The sequence below is a fragment of the Pundamilia nyererei genome, unplaced genomic scaffold (genome assembly GCF_000239375.1).
Source record: "Pundamilia nyererei isolate P.nyererei 1_Seehausen unplaced genomic scaffold, PunNye1.0 scaffold00101, whole genome shotgun sequence".
In the NCBI taxonomy this organism is placed as follows: domain Eukaryota; kingdom Metazoa; phylum Chordata; class Actinopteri; order Cichliformes; family Cichlidae; genus Pundamilia; species Pundamilia nyererei.
The window spans coordinates 1,254,620-1,274,339 of record NW_005187502.1 but is presented as its reverse complement, the minus strand read 5'-3'; the positions used below and the strand labels follow the sequence as shown (position 1 = coordinate 1,274,339).

General features: G+C 39.2%; 1 pseudogene; it reads left to right on the top strand.

Moving 5' to 3' along the window:
- The first annotated feature begins 2,980 nt into the window (after positions 1 to 2,980).
- LOC102213301 (armadillo repeat-containing protein 4-like) overlaps positions 2,981 to 19,720 on the top strand; it is a 23,160-nt pseudogene continuing 6,420 nt past the window's right edge.

The following is a 19,720-nucleotide window of genomic DNA, read 5'->3' as shown; positions in this document are numbered from 1 at the left end:
ATGGGAAAAAACAGACAGGCTTCTGGAGCTTTTTACAAGTTGGGGATGTGGTCACAGCTTCTTCTTAGAGTCCCTTAAACTGTTTTCTATTTCAGAAACTCACATGAATTAGTGAGACACATCTCGCAGGTGCTCATTACAATGACCAGTGTCACCCTTTTCCTTTCCTGCTTTAACCGCACAGCTATAAGCTGCGCTCAACTGGATTTGACAAGATGCCTGTAAAAACATCAGAGCTCTTGCCTGAAAAACAAAGAAAGAAAGAAATACAGGAGACACGCTTTTCCAGCTCTTTTCAAACCAGGAGCAGGAGCAGGAAGGAGTCTGTGCACCTCCACATCATCACTCTTGTTACGCATGCACAACCTTAGTGTATGTTTAATCTGGGTGTTAATGGAGTGTTGTGGCGGCTGGACGAACAGTGAGCGGATGCAATCACGATGTCAGTGTGTACAGACACAACTTTGACTTTCTTAGTGTGTCGTCAGTGTGTTTCCATGCAGTCCAATCAGTAACTCAACTCACTCTGCAAAGAAAAAGCTCAGAGAGCAGTTGTGTTTATTATGCTGTATTAGGTTTTAGTCTGAGAAGATCTAAGAGTGAGCAGGTGCTTCTGAGCACAGTGTATATTTGTTTTACTTTGTAAAAGACCCAGGCTGTGGGGAACATTTCATTTAATCCCCTTTAAGGAACAGCAATTAGGCAAGTTAATGAGACCCTGAGTATTAAGACCCTCATTTATCCTTCTTTTTCCTTCACTGTTTTCTTTTAGTCTTCCATCCGTCTTCACTAGATTTTTTTCTTCTTACTGCCTTACATACAGTTGCATGTGGTTAATGTCAGAGTTGGTGTCTGAGCTTCATTGCCTGAACCAACTCTCTAACTCAAGCAACATTGGAAGTGTTTTTAATGTACAAGCTGTCTAAATTAAAAACACTTCCAAATGTGATACCTGGAGGGCAGCAAATCATAAATCCACAACAACAACAACAACAACAACAGTGAGAATCCTCTCTCTTGATGCACTCTGAGGCTCTCTTCTCCTGAGAGACTCAGAGTGATTTGTTCAATTCAACTCACCCCAATGGTGTAAAAATAATTCCACTTTATTTAGGTAGGCATTGCACAAAGGCTGTAGACATGCTGGTTGGCTACCTGTCTGACAATGAAGACACAATTTGTTCCCAAAGACAGATAATTGCCCACCTATGAATCACAAATAAAGCACCCCAGGCAATGGAAAAAAATGCCTGGGGTGCTTTAAAATTTGACAAGAACAGCAGAGGCACTGTCAGTCTACACATACAAAGGTAGTATTTTATCAGACTTCACATACCTGCATTGACAGGCATATTAATAACTTTGAGTGAATTGCGTGAACTTATTTGCTGTGCCTAAATACAGCATATCCTCTCAAATAGAATGTTTTCACTACCCAGTGTTTGCCTGCAGTACAGTGCCAAACCAGTACTGAGAGAGGAAATAGGCTCTCAAATATGCGGTCATGTGGACACTCTAAAAAGGAAAGCATGCAGGGTTTTTTTTATTATTGTGACAACATTTGACTTGACATTTTAGAGTCTCTCACAATTGCAAGTCTAACTGTAAAGTTAGACTTGACACAGGTAAAGTACCACTGCTGATAATGTACACACACACACACACACACACACACACGCACACATAGATATGCAAAGCTGTCCTTAGTTTGGATTTGGTAAGTTTTGACTTAGCTCGTTTGCCATCGTGTTTACCAGTATAGTGCAAAAAAAAAAAAAAAAGAGGCAGAGTAAACTGTGTCAAAACAAAAACATGCCTTTATTTGTTTTGAATGAGCCCTCGTGGCCAGTCTATTATCACCAGCAAAGTTTCAAATAACGACGTCAATGTATGTAAGGCAAAAACTCAGACTTCAAACTGCACTAAATACCCAGGTTAGGACATTTTTCTACTCTTGGCTTTCTAAATATCAAAGGCCACATTCCTAATATGGACATCTAAATGAAGCTGTTATGATACCAATCACAGTTGACTATGCACATAAAGATCAAACCTTTATAGGGGAACGTCAATCAGGAGAAAGATGGCTTGAAAGGAACCAAAATCCACACAGTCTGAACATGTAAAGACTTCAGTTCCCTTTTAAATATGGTAAATGGCCTGTATTTGTATAGCGTCTTACTAGTCCCTAAGGACCCCAAAGCGCTTCACACTACATTCAGTCATCCACCCATTCACACACACATTCACACACTGGTGATGGCAAGCTACATTGTAGCCACAGCCACCCTGGGGCGCACTGACAGAGGCGAGGCTGCTGGACACTGGCGCCACCGGGCCCTCTGACCACCACCAGTAGGCAACGGGTGAAGTGTCTTGCCCAAGGACACAGTGACCGAGACTGTCCAAGCTGGGGTTCGAACCGGCAACCTTCCAATTACAAGGCGAACTCCCAACTCTTGAGCCACAATCGCCCCCAATATGACAGTGATATAGTTCACATGATATATTTCTAATCAGATTAATTGTTTAGAGCGAGAAGACCCTGGTTGGCGAGGCTGCCTGCATCCACGAGGTCTTAAAAGCTCTGCTATATAAGCCTGTCCATGTAGAGCTCTATGTTTTTATGCTGAGGGTAGAATTTTAAAGTAGATTCTGAATTTCACAGTGAAGGGAAGCAAGGTTTAATATGTGACCGCCGGATATTTCCGTTAGCAGCCTTGCTGCTTTGTCCTGAACTAACAAGCTATGGAGGACTTTGAGATGCTCATGAAAAGTGAGGCAGGAGAAAATTAAAGTGTGTATTAAAAGTCCAAGAACACCGATTGACAGTAAAGGTTTGAATATGAAACAACTGACCTTTATGTTTTTTTTAATGAAGGTCGACATGGGGCTCCAAACTCGGAAACGAAGAGCCATGCTGAATCTTTAAGAACCACATGCTGTTAATGTTAAGTTTTAGAGTATCCCAGACACAGCGATGGGGATATCATTGACCAGGGCTGCCCAGTGGACCATGGCCAGCTTTAGTACTGGCAAACTGGCATCCACACCAATGAATGAGTCCTTGTTGAAAGAAATCCTGCACTTTGTGGAGCGCTTTAGTTCCCAACACCCACAGGAAGCTGAACATGTGTTTGAGGAGCCACTCCAGTGGAGTACCACTTTAGTGGCGTCTGATTTCAAAACAGACTACGACATCAGGTTGGTCTAATCATGAAGCGGGCAGCTGGCTGGCTCTCAGTATTATGTGTCTGTGCAGGATTTGCTGTCACCATGGTCTCCAAATGTTTTTACCTTAGACATACTCAAAGCTGCATGTGGACTGTAATTAATTGTTTTTCAGCTTCAGTAAGATTGAGAATGTTCCACTGTATTTCATCAGAATGTCTGCTCTACTTTAAGTTTGTGGTTTCCTTTGTGTCTCATAGTATGAACCTGGAAAAGTACAAAAACAAAGACTCAGATCTCCATTAAGCATTTCAGGCAATTAAAGTTTCTTTTTTGTTTTATTTCCTACTCAGTGACTCAGATGTTCAGTCCCACGAAAGAGATAGTGAGGGCCATCCACTCCTGCAGCTCTCTCCACCGACTGTTTATGTACGCAGCTTCAGCCAGCTCTCTAAACTGCTTCATCTGGCAGATGATAAGAAGTTGGCGGAGGTTCGGGCATGTCTAGAAGGTAAATTTGAGTCCAATTTGCATCCTAAGCAGTCCAACCACCAGCATTCCTCCATAACCCACAGACTTAATTTGTTTGTCCTCCTTGTTACTCTGTACAGCCATCCAATTATGCCGCCATTGGTAATTCTTTACAGATATGCATTTACTTTAGGGCCACTGCCAAGAAGAGATAAAGTAATATATATTTCTTTGACAGATGGATACATGATGAATATAGTAATACTTATTTCATACTGCCAGTGGATTTGTTATGGAGAGATAATATTAGCTTAGCTTGTAAGAAAAAACAGAGTACATTCAAGACCAGCTGTTTTGATAGATTAAAATGAATCCAACTCACCTCTTGTGTTGTCAGAAAACAGAGAGCTCGTGGTTAGGATTCTTGGTAGGAGCTTTGCCTTTGGCCTGGAGAGAGAAGCCCGTGCTGATGCAGTAAGTGTGGTAGACAGAAAGGAGGAAGGCCTAGCCAACGACTTGGGGGTCAAGGTCAAACTGTTTCTGTTGTTCCAAAACGTGGACAAACAGATCCTTGAAAACCTTCTTAAAGAAATATTTGATATTTGTAATCAGTTATTACACAGACTATGTAAAAACATATTTAAATATATAAATTACCCTCTCACCCCTGCGTGCAGTCTTTTATGCTTCAAGCTTGGGTCTTCTACCAGCAGCCTGGGAGCTTGAGGTTCCCATGCAGTATCTTTGCTGTTCCTAGGACTGCGCTCTTCTGGAGAGAGATCTCAGATGTTGTTCCTGGGATCTGCTGGAGCCACTCCCCAAGCTTTGCCTCTGTGCTGTCTTTCAGTCCAGCTTTGTCCAGCCACTGGTAGGATTTCTGGATGTCAGCCACTTCCTCTAATTCATTCAGTTTTTCATTATATTAATTCATTACATTTTTATACTTCTATTAGCATCATCATTGAGATTCAAACTCATCCAAGATTTTTAATAGATACATTTGTGGTATCAATTTCAAACACCTACATGGCTTCGTTCTTGAGTTATCACATCCACAAAATTGGGTGTCCGCTTAGCCCAACCACTGGTCTGATGGGGTGATGACAATACCTCAGATTTTTTTTCCCATCTGCGTTTTAGGGTAAGAATAAAGCACCTAGGCATGCAGACTGCTTCTGCAAAGCAGTCTGTGAAAGAATGTGTTGCTCAGTCTTTTCCAGCATGCTACTGGATGCTATATGTGGATAGTCAACTGTGATTGGTATTATAACAAACTGGAAGCGATTGGGAATGACAACAACTCACCCATGAAGTTGCAGGGCATGTAAAATCCCAGAGTATGGTCAGAGAATGCTGAGGCACATAATGCGCAAAAGTCACCAACTTTCTGCAGAGTCAATCACTAAAGACCTCCAAAACCATATGTGGTCTTCCATTTACTTCAAGAACAGTGCTTAGAGAGCGACATGGAATGGGTTTCTATGGCTGAACAGATGCATCCAAGCACATGTTGATGCAGTGGTGTAAAGAATTTCCCCACTGGACTCTAGAACAGTGAAAATGCAATATCTGGCACAAATCAAGTGACTGGCGATTTGATAGATAAGTCTGGGTTCAGCGGTTACTGGGAGATCAGTACTTGTCTTACTGAATTGTGCCAAGTGTACAGTTTGAGGGAAGGGAGGATTCATAAAAGGAACTCTTATGCTTCAGTATACCAAAACATTTTGGACAATTTCATGCTCCCAATTTTGTGGGTACAGTTTGGGGTTGGCCCATTCCTGTTCCAACATGGCTACCTGTGCACAAAGCAAGCTCCATAAAGACATGGATGAGTGAGTTTGGTGTGGAAGAACTTGACTGGCCTGCACAGAGTGCTGACCTCAATCTGACAGAACACCTTTGGAAGAAATTAGAGCATAAACTCTCAGTCAGGCCATCAATGTCTGATCTCACAAATATACTTCTGGAAGAATGGCCAAAAATTCTCATAAAAACTCCTAAGCTTTGTGGAAGGCCTTCTCAGAAAAACTGAATCTGTTGTTGTTCCAAAGAGTGGACAGATATATTAAACCATATGGATTAAGAATAGGGGGTCACTCAACTTCATATGCATGTGAAGGCAAACAAGTGAATATGGGCAATATAGGTGTATCTGTTAGATTCCAGTTTTGCAAGTCATTTTTCAGTCACGCTATTTGCTTCATTGCAGCGGATTTATCATGCTCATAAAAGCATTCAGCAGCATTTATCACACACCAAGTGATAAATGCAGTCTATGTCCTGTGTTCTCTGGTTAAAGTGACACCCTCTACTTCCAAAAAAAAAGTACTCTCCAAATCAGCTTTGAAAGATGATGTTGTCACTACGTGGCTTAGTTTTTTAGTGAATGATTTATATTACAAGTAAAACCATGGCTCAGCCTTGGGCTCGTGCTGTTCTCCTTCTCCTCTTTAGCAGACCAAACACGTGATGATTTCACCTTTTCCTTTTCCTTCCTTCCTTGGGGACAAATCTGTTGTGAAATGATATCATGCTGCCCTTCATACCTTAAACAATTTAGTACGAGTAGTAGGAGTTATTTTCCTGTTGATTTTTATTCATCTATTTATTTATTTATTCATTTTTGGTGGGGGTGGGGCTGTGGTGCACCATCTTGACAGGTGCAGGGTGAGATTTGCTACCTTGTGATTGAGCCCTGTGACAGTGCAGCACAGCTGGCACAATGTGCTAAAACTAGGTTTAAAGGCATTGTGATCCACATTTTGATCTTTTATATTTCTATCCAAACCTACAACATAGTCACATTTTCACACAAAGCCAGAAAGCAAGGAAACCAATTACACAAATAACACAAAACCTTTAAATTATTTGCCTTCAGTGACTGTTGGTCAGTCTTTCACATCAGCTTGGAGGAATGAAAGTGCAGCTGTAACTCCAGGATGTTGATTGGGGGGTGGTGCGGGGTGGGGGGTGTTATATCAAATTCAAATTGTATTTGTCACGTACACAGTCATACACAGTACGATATGCAGTGAAATGCTTAGACAACTGCTCGTGACCTAAAGAAAAAAAAATCAGCTTCTTGAAGTGTTTCCACATCATTTCTGTTGGTTAAAGATCAATACTTTGACAAAATACAAAACATTTTCTTCATCCTTCTTTGACTATTCTCTGGCAAGATGGGATTAGTGCCTAGATGCTTGACCCCCTCTTCAAGGGGAACTGTCTTAAAATTTTCCATTAGAAATCACTGATGCAATTCAGAAGATCCAAACTTTGATACTTCCACCATATTTCACAGTTACAGTGAAAGTCATTCATTGCAGTGCAGTGTTTTCCTTTCATGGAACAGAATGATTTTCATTTAAACCAGCAGGATCTATTTTGGCTTTGCATTGTTCCAGATGTCTTCTGGCTTGTCCATGTGACCTTTCAGAAACTACAGTTTCTCATTGGGGTGAAGTCGCTTTCTTCTTGTGGTCATGAAATACAAACCATTGTTGTTTAGTGTTCTCCTGATTATGGACACATGGACACTGGCCAGAGTTAAAGAGATCTTTAGCCATTTAGAAGTTACTCTGGCTTCCATTTTTACCTCCCAGTCTACCAAAACCCCCACTGTTTAAATAACCTTGGTCTGTTAACCACTTCTGTGCAATAGAAGATGGGCTTCAGTTTCTTCCATTCATACACAGACTGTCATCATCAAAACAGGGTGATCACTGACACCTGTTTGTCATCCCATTTATTGCAATTGATAATTCAAATTTTATCTTTAAATTTGCTAATTTTCCTTCTGCAAACACTGGATTTTTTTTCTGGATTTAAAAAAACTGTAATTTATAAAATCTTTGTCTCAGTTCTTCAGTTGTCTTCTATTTAACTCATTTTAGAAGTCAAGTAAAAATTCTGTGATTGGGTTGTATTTAAACAGAAATTGTCCACAAACTTTAATGCTCTATTATTATTAGACTTTCCTTTGATCTAAGCAGAAATATTTTAGTGAGTTTAAGACAAGACTGCAGAAACTACATTATTATAGCAACAAACAAACAATGTGTGTGACACATAACAAAAGAGCTTAGACAATATTAAGTTGGGATGTATAAGCAGTTTCTAAAACTACCAGAACAAAGCAAAGACAATAAAGAAGCAGATGCATTCAACACAAGTGCTATTTTCCACACCATTAAAAACTGACACCACCAGTAATCTCTTCTGACATTTTTAAGTCCCTCTGTACATTGTTCCAGCTGGAAGAGGCAGCATATTGCAATAAAGCACAGTGCAAAAGTATAATCAGATATGAAGCACTGTGCTATGCTGCATCTTCAGACAAGGCTATTCTGTAAGAACTGATTAAGACAGAATTAAGACATTTTAAAATATATTGAATTGCTCAAGACAACAAAAAAACTTTTCACTGTATTTGGATGCTGGAACTATATCTGTTATAAACAGATCAATGTGCAAAGTCTTGCTCCATCCCTGACTTTTTAAAATTTTCATTATTATTACCAAGAAGTCAGACTTGTGTTTGTTTAGAGTGGCCTTGAGGAGTACTTCTCCAGCCCTTTTAAAGTTTTTCTTTGGACATTGGCTGCTTCTTTGGTCATTTTAGTCTAGTTCTTATACCTGGCCATTTTTGAGTAATTGTGTTTTGTTTTGTGTATTGGTAGGCAGCTCGACACACCACATTCAGAAAAGTTAGGAAGGTGAGAGATGTCATTATGGAGGCAGAGAGGTATAAAAGTGAGTGTATAGACATCTTAAATAATGTACTTCCATGTATGTTTGCACAAGTTACATAGATTTCCTATGTCCTAGCAAAATATGAAGAAACTGGAGACTCTCGCACACAGGAGTCTTGCACAGTACCCTGTCTGGTGAAAATATTGACTTATTGGCCTCCCACAATGCAACTCCCTCTTATCCCGTTATTGTAAAGAGAGCTTCTTTCATGCTTTGCACTCTTTTCTATTTGAGGATTTTACATGCCACAACACCTTTCACTCCACCAGTGACTTAGCTGACAAACTTTAAGACTCCTATTACTGTTTCTTCAACTGAAAATGGTTCACACAAGTTGAAAAAAGTCCACTCTGAAACTGAAAGGGTGACATTGATGCAAATGAAACCTCAAAGAGGAGCTTTGTCATAACCGAATTCAGCAACTTGTATGATTTTACACTTCCTCTGCTTTCAGATACTTGGAGCTTCTAGCCTTAGCTATTCCATGTGGGCCACATTAAAATTGTGGTTTTTAGAATTAATGAAGCTGTTTTTCACTTTGTTTTCACAGGGCATAAAACAGCAGGGGCAGGAGCATGGATATGAGTGAACAAGTGATACTTACAAAGACCTGGTAACACTTCTGAAGAGCAGATCTCCACACTTTGCTGAGAACACAAACAACCAGGTGGAGTGGAATATAAGCAATTAACATCAACACATTAAGGCTTGTCTTTTTATTTTAGCTGTGAATAATAACTCTCAAAGCAAAAATGTGTGGGTGCTGAAACGCCTCTTTGTCTTATGAACAAGCTCCTTCTCTCTAATACTTCGATTTGATTTCTGATGCTGTGTGACTCATATTCGTAAACAGAGTTCGGATTGTGTAATCAGCGTCTGTGCTCTTCCACGCTAGTGAGCTAGTGTCTGGTTGTTACTGTGTTGAAAAATTTCTGAATTGACCTCCTCCCTGTTCCAACATCAAAACAGCAGAGCCACATCCCTCCCACCACCTACCCCCTTCACACTCACACACACACACACACACACACACACACACACACACACACACACACACACTTGCTCATTTCCAGACATTGAAATCTGTGTGATTTATTCAGTAGTGCTATTTCCTGCTTTAGAAATTTGACGACATAACAAATCGCCTCAATAATGGACTCCATCTGCTCTCGAAAATCTGTTAATCATTTAAAAACATATTTTTTCTTGCTTGAGCTGATGTTTGTTGGAAAATGTGGCATCATCACAAGCTCATCAGGTCCTTTGAAAAGCACTTACTGCTTACTGTCTGCTTTGCATGGATATCAGGTCTGTTTGAGGTATTTCATCACTGTCTAGTTTTTTGTTTGTTGGCTGTCATTCTTATCCAAATAAAGTATGAGTGTAATTAAGAACAATAGTATTTGCACAGCTTTTCAAAGCAAGAATCAAAAGTAGATCAGTATGAGTAATAGCATTTACAAAAGATCAAACAGAATTGACATGTAAATGTATTTATAGTGTGGTTTTGCAGCACTGTGATACATGTAAACTATATTTGAGATGAAAGCTGAAGTCATTTTAACAAAACAAAACGTTTCTTTGAATAATTTTTAATTTTTAATGTCGGGATTTATTTGGATGTTTGCTTTACATCTCATGCTTCGAACTGTCATTACCAGTTATTAATACTAATATTAGTATTGCTTCGTAGAAATACTACACACTGGCAGCATGGCTCTGCGGATGTGGTGGATGTTTGTTGTCCACCACCTCTTTCTAAATTTCCCAACGACTGTTGGACGGATTCCCTCAAAACACTTTACAGACATTAATGGTATTCATATGGATAATCCAAATATCTGCACTGACTTTAGCACAATTCTGTTCAATATCATTTATATAAAACTAACAACAGGCTTTTCAAGGTGTATTATATTTATGACAAAAAGCCTACAATACTAGAGAGAAAAGTCCAACAATCAAAAAATCTCCCATAAACAAGAAGTCGGTGATAGTGGGGAGAAAGAACTACTGTTTAACAGGAAGAGACAAAACCACACCCAGGGCAACAATCTACTGTGAAACTGTGAGGGGAAATAAGGAGAACAAGGAGATGAAGAAAAGCAGAAACTATGGTGAAAGAAGGCAATGCGTATCAGAACCTTCAGCCTTTTATTTATCCAGTGAAAAGATGTATTTGTTGGACTGGAACAAAGTCCCATCAGGCTAAGCTCACTTTCTCATTCTCTTTGGTTTTCATCTTGCATCACATTCACGTCAAAATTCTTCTCTTTTTCAGTACTTTGTTTCAAGAACAAATACCTGCCAAATTCTTTAAATTTCCAACAGACTCTGTTGCTCTTATCGTAAATATTAGCACTGGAAGCAGATGGTTACTTACTCTGATACACTGCATTGCCATTACCATTAAACAGCTGTTCATGTTTGTAGATTTCTAGGCTACATCGGCGCAGTATCCCAAAAAATGGACACAGTTTTAAACACAAGTTTGAAAAGTGATCTAATGTGGAAGTGTCTTAGATCTGCATTGTTTCTAGCAGCCAGCAGGAGGCAGCTCTTCTACAAGCCAGGAAATCTATGGGAAAACATTCTTTTGCTTTCTCAATTTATGACCTCACCGAACACTTTTCTGATGTATTTATGGTCTTAACTGGTAGTTTCACCTCTTACTGAATAAAATATGATGTTCATTTTGTAAATTACAATTATTGTTAGAGTCCAAATAAACGACAAAGCAGGGTCTGCTTTTGGATATGACTACAGTGTGTTTGGGTGGTTATGGGATGAGCCTGCAGTGTCCCTTAGTTTGTCACATCCCACCAGGGTTTGCCACATTCAGTTTTTTGAAGTCACAAAGACAGTGATGTGACAATGCTTGACTCCTCTCTGAGGTCTCAAAACCAGACTTTGCTAATCAGTCTAGGATCTGCACTTACTCTCAGTTTACACCAGCGTGGTGTTCCCTCAGCTATTTTAGCTGATTGTCAAAGTGTGATATTTTGGGGGGCTAAAGTGCATTTTTGCCTTTAAGAGAAGAACTATATATTCAGTGTACCAGTCACTTTTCTGAACAGTCATACTTTCTTTTGTGTTGAAATGAAAATATAAGTTAAATTCTACACGTATTAGGTAAGACTCAAAATATCAATCATTTAGATAGTTTTAGTCTTCATAGCTTTCCCTTTAAAAGTAGTTTCTTCATATTTGTGACATAGTGGTGATGTCTGTATGTTTTCATACAGTAGGCAATGTAAAGATCTAAAGTGTTCTACGAAACCCATCATAGGGTTTATGATGACTACAATAAACCAATAAGAAGTATGGGGCTGACCTGTGTGAAAGAAAAAAAATCTATAACAAAGAAAGTTATATACACATATTCAGGCTTTTATGTTTCATGAGTGCTCTGTGAAGAATGATGCCTTTAGTCTGAACGATCTAAAAATGATGGACAACAGCCGTATAAATAGCTGTGAATAAGTGTGTGGAGGCACAAATCACTGTCAAGGTCTTTTTTCTCTTGGATTCTTTAACTCCTTTGATATGTGCAGCATGCAGTGTCCTGTAACTACTTCAGCTAAACCTTTTCATGTGATGCGGCTAGAATGCATCACATTGAAATCCATTTGACTTATTGCTGGCAACATCAATCAAATCTATATCATCCATACAAGATAGTGAATAATTGTAGTCCTTCTTGTCAGTCTGGCCCATTGCAGTTTTAATTTGAGAAAGCAACAGTCAGGAACACAGTCTTCCACTGCTCCGCCTCAGTTCCCTGATTGCAGAATGGAGCCCAAACCCAAAAGACGATAGCCAAAGATAACAACACCTAATCTCCAAACATATCTGCTCATTTTCAGTCTGAGGAAGCAGGTCTTTTTTAACAGTTCTATTAGATTGGACAGCCTCAATCAAATGAGCTGCGGCAGCCAACGGAGATGGTGGCTGCAACGCAGGGAGGAAGCAGACTAGCCTTCTCTGTTCAGTGTTGCGGATTCATTTTGACATCACAGCGTGATTGGAAATGGAACATGCTGTGTGTATGCATGCACAAGATGCTTACTGAAAAACACAAAATCCCTGGGTTGTCAATTGTTTTTGTTATTCACATCCTGAAATTAATACAGACTGCCTCACTGCCATAACCATTCACCAGCAGCTGCTGGAATTCTCACACTGACAGATGTTTTATGGCCACTGGCTTCACAATTTGTTGCCCTGCTGATTTTCCATCAGTATGGATAAAGTAATTAGATACAAATCTGCCCCAAACACATGTAAACATTTGGGGTTTAGGTTTTAGTAGTCGGTTGCTTTATGAAAGCGACAAATGAAGAAACTTGAAAAGTCCTAATGGTGTAATGTTACATGCTATAAAAATATTTTTTTAACTTCAGATTTCAGGCGTCAGCCCTGCTTAGCATTTGTCTATGGACCTGTACTGGTTTAAGGTTTTTTTTTACTGCAGCATGTTAAGAAATGTCGAGTGTTCCCTTCTGTGTAAGCAAATGGACTTTGTCCATTTCACATATAATGGAATTAAAGAAAGTTGGTTAGTCTAATAAAGTCAGGATGTGGGTCTGTGGTTGGGTGTATTGACTTATGTTTCCAATAGAAGGTCATTTTGTGTTTTATGAAAAACAAGTCTTTGGAAAAGTGATCAGGCAACTTGGCTCCAGTTTGTGCATGAACACAACCCAAAGAAATACGTTTTAATTCTTTTCCCCTGCCCTTAAAAATCTCGAGCTCCTAACAGCCAATGACAGACTGAGCTACTTCTGCAAAAGCAGGTGTCTGTGATTAAAAACTCTCATGCCTGCAAACCTTTCATATGTGTCTTACTGGCGTTTGTGTGTAGGTTGTAAAGTTTGGTATAAAGACCTTGAAAACTTTACCTGAATAACAGTGACACAAAGGCGTTACTTAGCCTGAGCCAAGCTGTAAGGTTTTAGGTGAATGTCGAGAAACAATGAACTTCTTGACATTGTTCAGCCATTTAACCAAGAGAGACCTCTTCTGTGCAAAGCAATGAGAGTTTGTTATTTTATTTCAATACCTCAATAAAGAATAATATTGAGAAAATAAAGATTTTTTCAAGTCTGCATAGGATTGAGAAGGGGCTTTTATGTGAATTTCATGTTTTTATTTGCCACATGTAGGGTTTTCCAGTATTCGCCTTCTGAGTAGCATGAGCAATTCTTTGTCTGACATAGATATGCGATGACTTTCCGATAATGAGACAAATCATTGCAAAGCGTAAGTGGAAAATACACCACATTGACTGATAAAAAGTGAAATAAATGCGAAACAGATTAATCAGAATAGCTATTTTTGTTTTAATAAGCATAAACTTGACAAATTTACAGCCAGATTACAAAGCACTTCACAATCAGATTTTGCTCATTCTGTTGCAAATTGGAAGAGGTATTTACACTCAGTCTTCAGCTTCTGGCTTTCCCCCTTACCAGCAGGATTCTGCAGTTCAAGAACTATCAACACAAAAGATTCAGCATGTGGAATCAGTTGATGGAGAGGAACAAGGCCAACCCCAGAGGTCTTACGTGCAACAGGAAAAGAATGTGCATGAGAAACTACAGCGTACACTCTACAGGGTAGACCGCGAGAAGATATATGAACCATGTCCACGATGGAGTGGACTTAGTGTCTTTTCTACATGTGGGTATGTGATAATTCCTCACGTAAGAAGTGTCCTGAATTTTTGTTGCATTGCAGAAATTCTTCTTGAATCGCAGATGAACTTTAGATGACTGTGATGCCAGGCCTTCAACACATGTGCTTAGTGCATCTGCCAGCAGTCACACATTATAAAGAGATGGTTATATGGTTTATAAATTTAAGGGCAAGTGCAAATATTCCTCATTACACAATAGTCAGAGTTAATAAATTCTCCATATAATAGAAACCCTTTCTGCTCAATTACAGATGCAAAACTTGGGAAAAAGTATGAGAAAAAATATCCCCAAAAGATCTATCACATATGGTCTTTGATTGATAAATAGATCTAGCAAGGGCTGAGCTGTTGCAGCTGTACCTTGTGATAACTGTACCCATTTGAGGAGAAACTGGCTCAAGATAAAAGTATCTCAATTGCTAAAAAAAAAAAGAAAAAGAAAAAAAAAGTCTGCTGAGCCCTGTCTCGAATTGTTAAATAATGATTATGTTAGAAAAATAACCATTTTCAAAATAGAAGCAGGCATAATGACTCTTATTTTACATCATTACAGTAAAACAGAGGAAAATAAAGGCCGTAAGAGCTCTGAAGAGGATAAAAGAGTCTAGGACAAGGGGCCAAGAATAAGATGAAAACAAAATTCTCTGTGTCTTCTTCACCTGCACACATGTCCTCCTAGACACGGTAAGATAGTTGTGTTTTGTCAGAACCTATAGAGGTTCCTTCTTGCACTGCAGCTGTGGTAAATTAAACTCAGTAGAGGTTAGAAGTGCAAGGAATCTGATTGTATGTCTAATTAAAAACAAAGAGCTTAGAGATTAGTTTGAAAATACAATCAAGATAAACGTGTCTCACTGGCTAAAAAAAAAATCTGCTGAGGTCTTTTTTGAATTGTTAAATAAAGATTATGTTGAAAACTAACCATTGCTAAAATAGAAGCAGCCATAATGTCTCTTATTTCACAGCATTACAGTAAAACACAGGAAAGTAAATGCCATAAGAGTTCTGGAGAGGAGAAGAACATTCTGAGACAGAAAAGCCATGACCAAAATGAAAGCAGAGTTTTCTGCATCTTCTTTACCTGGACACCAGAAACTTCCTTTTTTCTGAAACTATAAGGATTCGTTTTTGCTCTGCAGCTGGGGCAAATTAAACTCAGTAAAGGTTAGAACCGTAGAAGTTCTGATTGTACGTCTAATTAAAACCAAATAGGTCAGAAGTACAGGCAACAAAATGAAACAAATGTAAGTACACCCGTTGCCATGGTAACAAAAAGGAATAACACATGTAATTTCTGATTGAGGGTAATTACAATTACGAATGGAGTTATAAAGTGACCCATGAACAGCACAGCTCTCTTATAATTGTCTAATGCAACGTGACTTACCAAGTAAGAAACCAGACTGCCATCCTTGATGCAACAACAACAGCAGGTGACTACCCAAGAGTTACATCTCTGGCTCTGCAGGTCTTAGATAACATTTCTTAGATAACAGGCTGCAAGAGAAGGGCATTTCTCTCTAAGTTGGTCATGAACTCCTCTGTATATTAAAACATTCTAGTCAGTTAAAACACTAAAGCTTGGCCCAAATTGGTAAAGATGAGATTCTTTTAAAAATCTAAAATCTTGGCCGAATTTTTATTGTGACTTCATTCTACACTTAGATGCATTAATATTACATGTGGTCTAAGTTAAAGAATTTTGACTTATTAACCATCCGTTTGCTATTTCAATATTGACACAGTTTGTTATATAGTCATATCCCCCCTCCCCACCCCACCCAGTGAAAACTGAATTAACTGGATGTTTTTCACCATTTGTGACTTCTGCTTTAAAAACTGTCAGCTGCTAAAATTGTTCTGAACAAGAAGCTAAGTAAAAGGTTTTTCCTTGTTTGGCTTTTGGCAGGTACAGCACATAAGCCATCTCCATACTTGAATGTTGTCTGTATACAAACTGCAAGTGTAATAAATCATTAAGTCACTGACATCAATCTTTGCTGATCATCATTTTCTTTACATGCAATAAAGACTCCGGGGTGCGTTCACTCAGTCACACTCATCACCTCACATCAGTGTAGGCCTGACAGCCACAGGAAGGTCTTGTTCAGTGTTTATCATACTGTGTAGTGGAAAAAACCCCATCTATCAGCCAGCCCCGTCTGATAATACGCTCCCCTGGAAATGCTATTTGCATGTACCTGGGAACTGCCTCTCAGTGGGCCCATTTGAATGTGTACCAGATTTCATTGCTCTACAGTGCCGTATTTTCATGATACATTCATCCAAGTGGCCCATGCAGCTTTAAAACACCATCTGCATTTCTGTTTGCATCAGTATACAGCAAGAACTTTGACTCTGTATGATAACGGCTCCATTCCCCTCATGATATTGACTCCAATTTTATTTTCCTGCTACTTAAATTCTGTGAAGACTTGAATTTCGGTCTTTAATGGATCTTCTTGTGTGGGATAACCAGCTTTATTTCCTGCTTAAAACACCAGACAAGAGATTTTATGATCTTATATTCCATCCCTCTATTTATCTCTATTGTCTGTCCCAAACGTTTGGTGTTGTAATCTTTAGTCCGAAGCTGGAACTTTCCAGTGAGAGCTTCACTGAGAGTGAAGAGGAAGAAGAGCAGGCATTTCGCCATCCAGAGACTAACACAGACCTGCCCTATGAATACTGGCAAGTCCAGTATTCAACTGGTCAAGTATCTCAAGGTATTAGAAGTTCACTCTGCACAACAGTGTTTCCTTCCTCTCATGGATTTCATCCAAAAACAGTGAATTGAACTGAGCCACAGACATACTAGATCTTTTCCTGCTGTCTGTACAAGAATCTTGATGTTGACCTGAATCAGCATACAAATTTCCACAAACTCTCCACAATTGCATTTCAAGGAAAATAATATTTAGCCATGGATGTGCACCAGAACTTATAATGGGATATTTTCCTTTCACATAATTCCACCTGTCTGTTTTGTTCAATCACATCAAGGCACACTCAGCGACAAAAGGGATGTCAGATGAAATGAAGTGTAGGTCGCTCCCATTTAAAATGGTGCTTTGCAGGGAGATGTTTATTGAAGTGGTAGACTCGGCTCGTGGATTCCTGGTTTCTGACACAGGCCTGTTTGGTTGCACATGCGAGCCAAGTGCACAGGGGGAAAGAGCTGTCTGACGGCAGCAGCTGCATGCATCGTTTGCCCACACCGCAGAAGCATAAAAATGAAATGCACTCGTGATAGGTCTGACGGGGCATATGGTGAATATTAATGTGTCAAAACATGGAAGGAAAAGAAAAAGAGGACAGAATGACAATGGCCCAGACTGGCTGTGAATACCTCCGACCGCTTGACTTGAGCAATTACCCTGCCTCACTCAGTGGGCCCAGTTATCTGTTTATGTGCACAGCATCATTCAGACAGATGATATTCAAGGAACGTATTTTGCTGCATGCCTGTCCTTTGGTATTTAGCCGTAACAATACCTCAAATGCTGTTTCAGTTGAAAGAAAATGAGTGTTATTTCAGTGTGTAACATTAGTCTAGATTTCATATTTTTACACAGTGTGGGATTTCCTGATGTTGCTGATTTGGCTTCCGAAGCCCATAGCTTGGTGCTAAATAAGATCATTCACAGTGCAAGTAAAACTTTTATAGAAAACACTGCCATAAAGTACAAGCCCTGGTGAATATTTTTAGCTTAGCTAAACAGAATATAATGGAAGGAAATTCCCACTCTAAAAGCAGGCTGTTGCTCCGTTCCAGAAAAAAAAAAAAAAGATGTAAACGATACGAAATTCAGATTTAAAAAAAGAAAAACAAAAAACTCTCTGGTTTTTAGATTTTGTGCTTTTCAGTGGGATTGTGGCACGAGCTTTAGGGTTGTGTGTGCAATCCTGCTTCAATACAATGCAACAATGCCATAACCAACATGTCCCAGCTTTCTATCTGTCTGGACGCCACACAGCACAGTTATTTATGGGGTTTGTCTAGTCGTCATTTTATAATATCATTACCATCAGACACTGAAAGCTACCATGAGCCAAGTTAAATATCTGTTTTATTTTAGGAGGAGATCTTTTTTCTCCTTCTCCTTCGCACTATAGACAGCCATTTGTACTCTAGGATGTTTAACACGTTCATAAAGTGACACATGGATGTTCTGTTTTGTGTTTTAATGATATTTATGTAAGAATATTTGCCGACGTGTTTGTTTTTTTGTACCTGCATAACGGTGACCTGTGGCTATGCTATGGTAACATGATTGTAAGTGTGTATAGATGAAAACTTTAATTTACGCTCCTTATTCATTAGTTGTAAACTACCTGCATCCTAATGTGTTTATGCTTATAAAGGCTGTGCATGCTAGGACAAGAATTCTGCGAATTATTATAAACGCACAGGCTATGGAAAAAATGCAGAGGAGTCAAAAGAAGAGCTGCTTTACTTATCGGGACTACGCAATGTTAAACAAATACAAATACACTAGCTGCTATCAGTGATGTTAGACATATGGCTTTCTAAACACAAAACAACAACAAAACAAACACACTCTCACAAAATATTTTGTCTCATGTAAAATATGTTACCAGTTCACACATAAACTTTGTGCTGTAAAGATTTTAATAATTGTCATTTTAAAACAAGAAAATTTGCTTTTTCGTTTTTTCTTAACTAAATGTTTTTTGTCATCAGATTTTTAAAGTTTCTAAGGTGTCACTGTTAGAGCAGACTTTCTCCTTAGCTTTAAAATACATCACAACACACACACACACACACACACACACGCACACACACACACACACACAACATTGTGTTCAGCCCTCATTATGGTTTCTCCCCCTCTGCTGGGCAGTCCCAGTACTACCAGCACTACTGCCCTGTGCTCCTCTAATGACGGCCGTCCTGCTAATGGCTGCACTGAAATTCATCTCCAGTGTGCAAAATCCCAATGTCATGTCATTTTCTCAACAGCAGTGAATTTGGAGTTAATTATGTTGTACTGTGAATAATTATCTGTTCCTGATGCTGCTTTTAATAACTGCAGCACTCAGTTAAAACAATTGTGCTTTTAGTGCCTGTAATGCATTTATAGCATGTCTAATGTGGAGATTTATTTTTACAAAAAACATTGCATTGGTTCCTGAGTCAAGCAACTGTTCAGCTCAACTGGGCAAAGACCCGAGTCTTTGGGTTGCAAAGACTCGAGTCTTTGCCCAACATGTACTGTGCTCATTTTATGACTGCCAACCCTATTAAGTGATCAGGTTTAATATTACAGGAGATCAAATATGAGTCAAGAAACAACGTGTAATCAGTCATTCTGTCCTTTTAGTACTCTTCCCATGAAAGGGATGGGTTTGTTCTCTCTATGTCTGCTGTAGACTGCACAGAAGTATGAAAACTGCTAAGTCTGAATCATTTTGTGTTACAATAATTGGTATGAAACACTTTGAGTGGCCCAAGTCCCCCTGTCTCCAATCAGGCATTGCTGAAACATTCCTATGTATTTGAGCACCATGCTTAATATGCATGTTAACCCCTGCTGAAAGGATGTTCAGGTAACACACACAAAAAGAGAAATATCCCACTGAGCCCTCCACACACACACACAC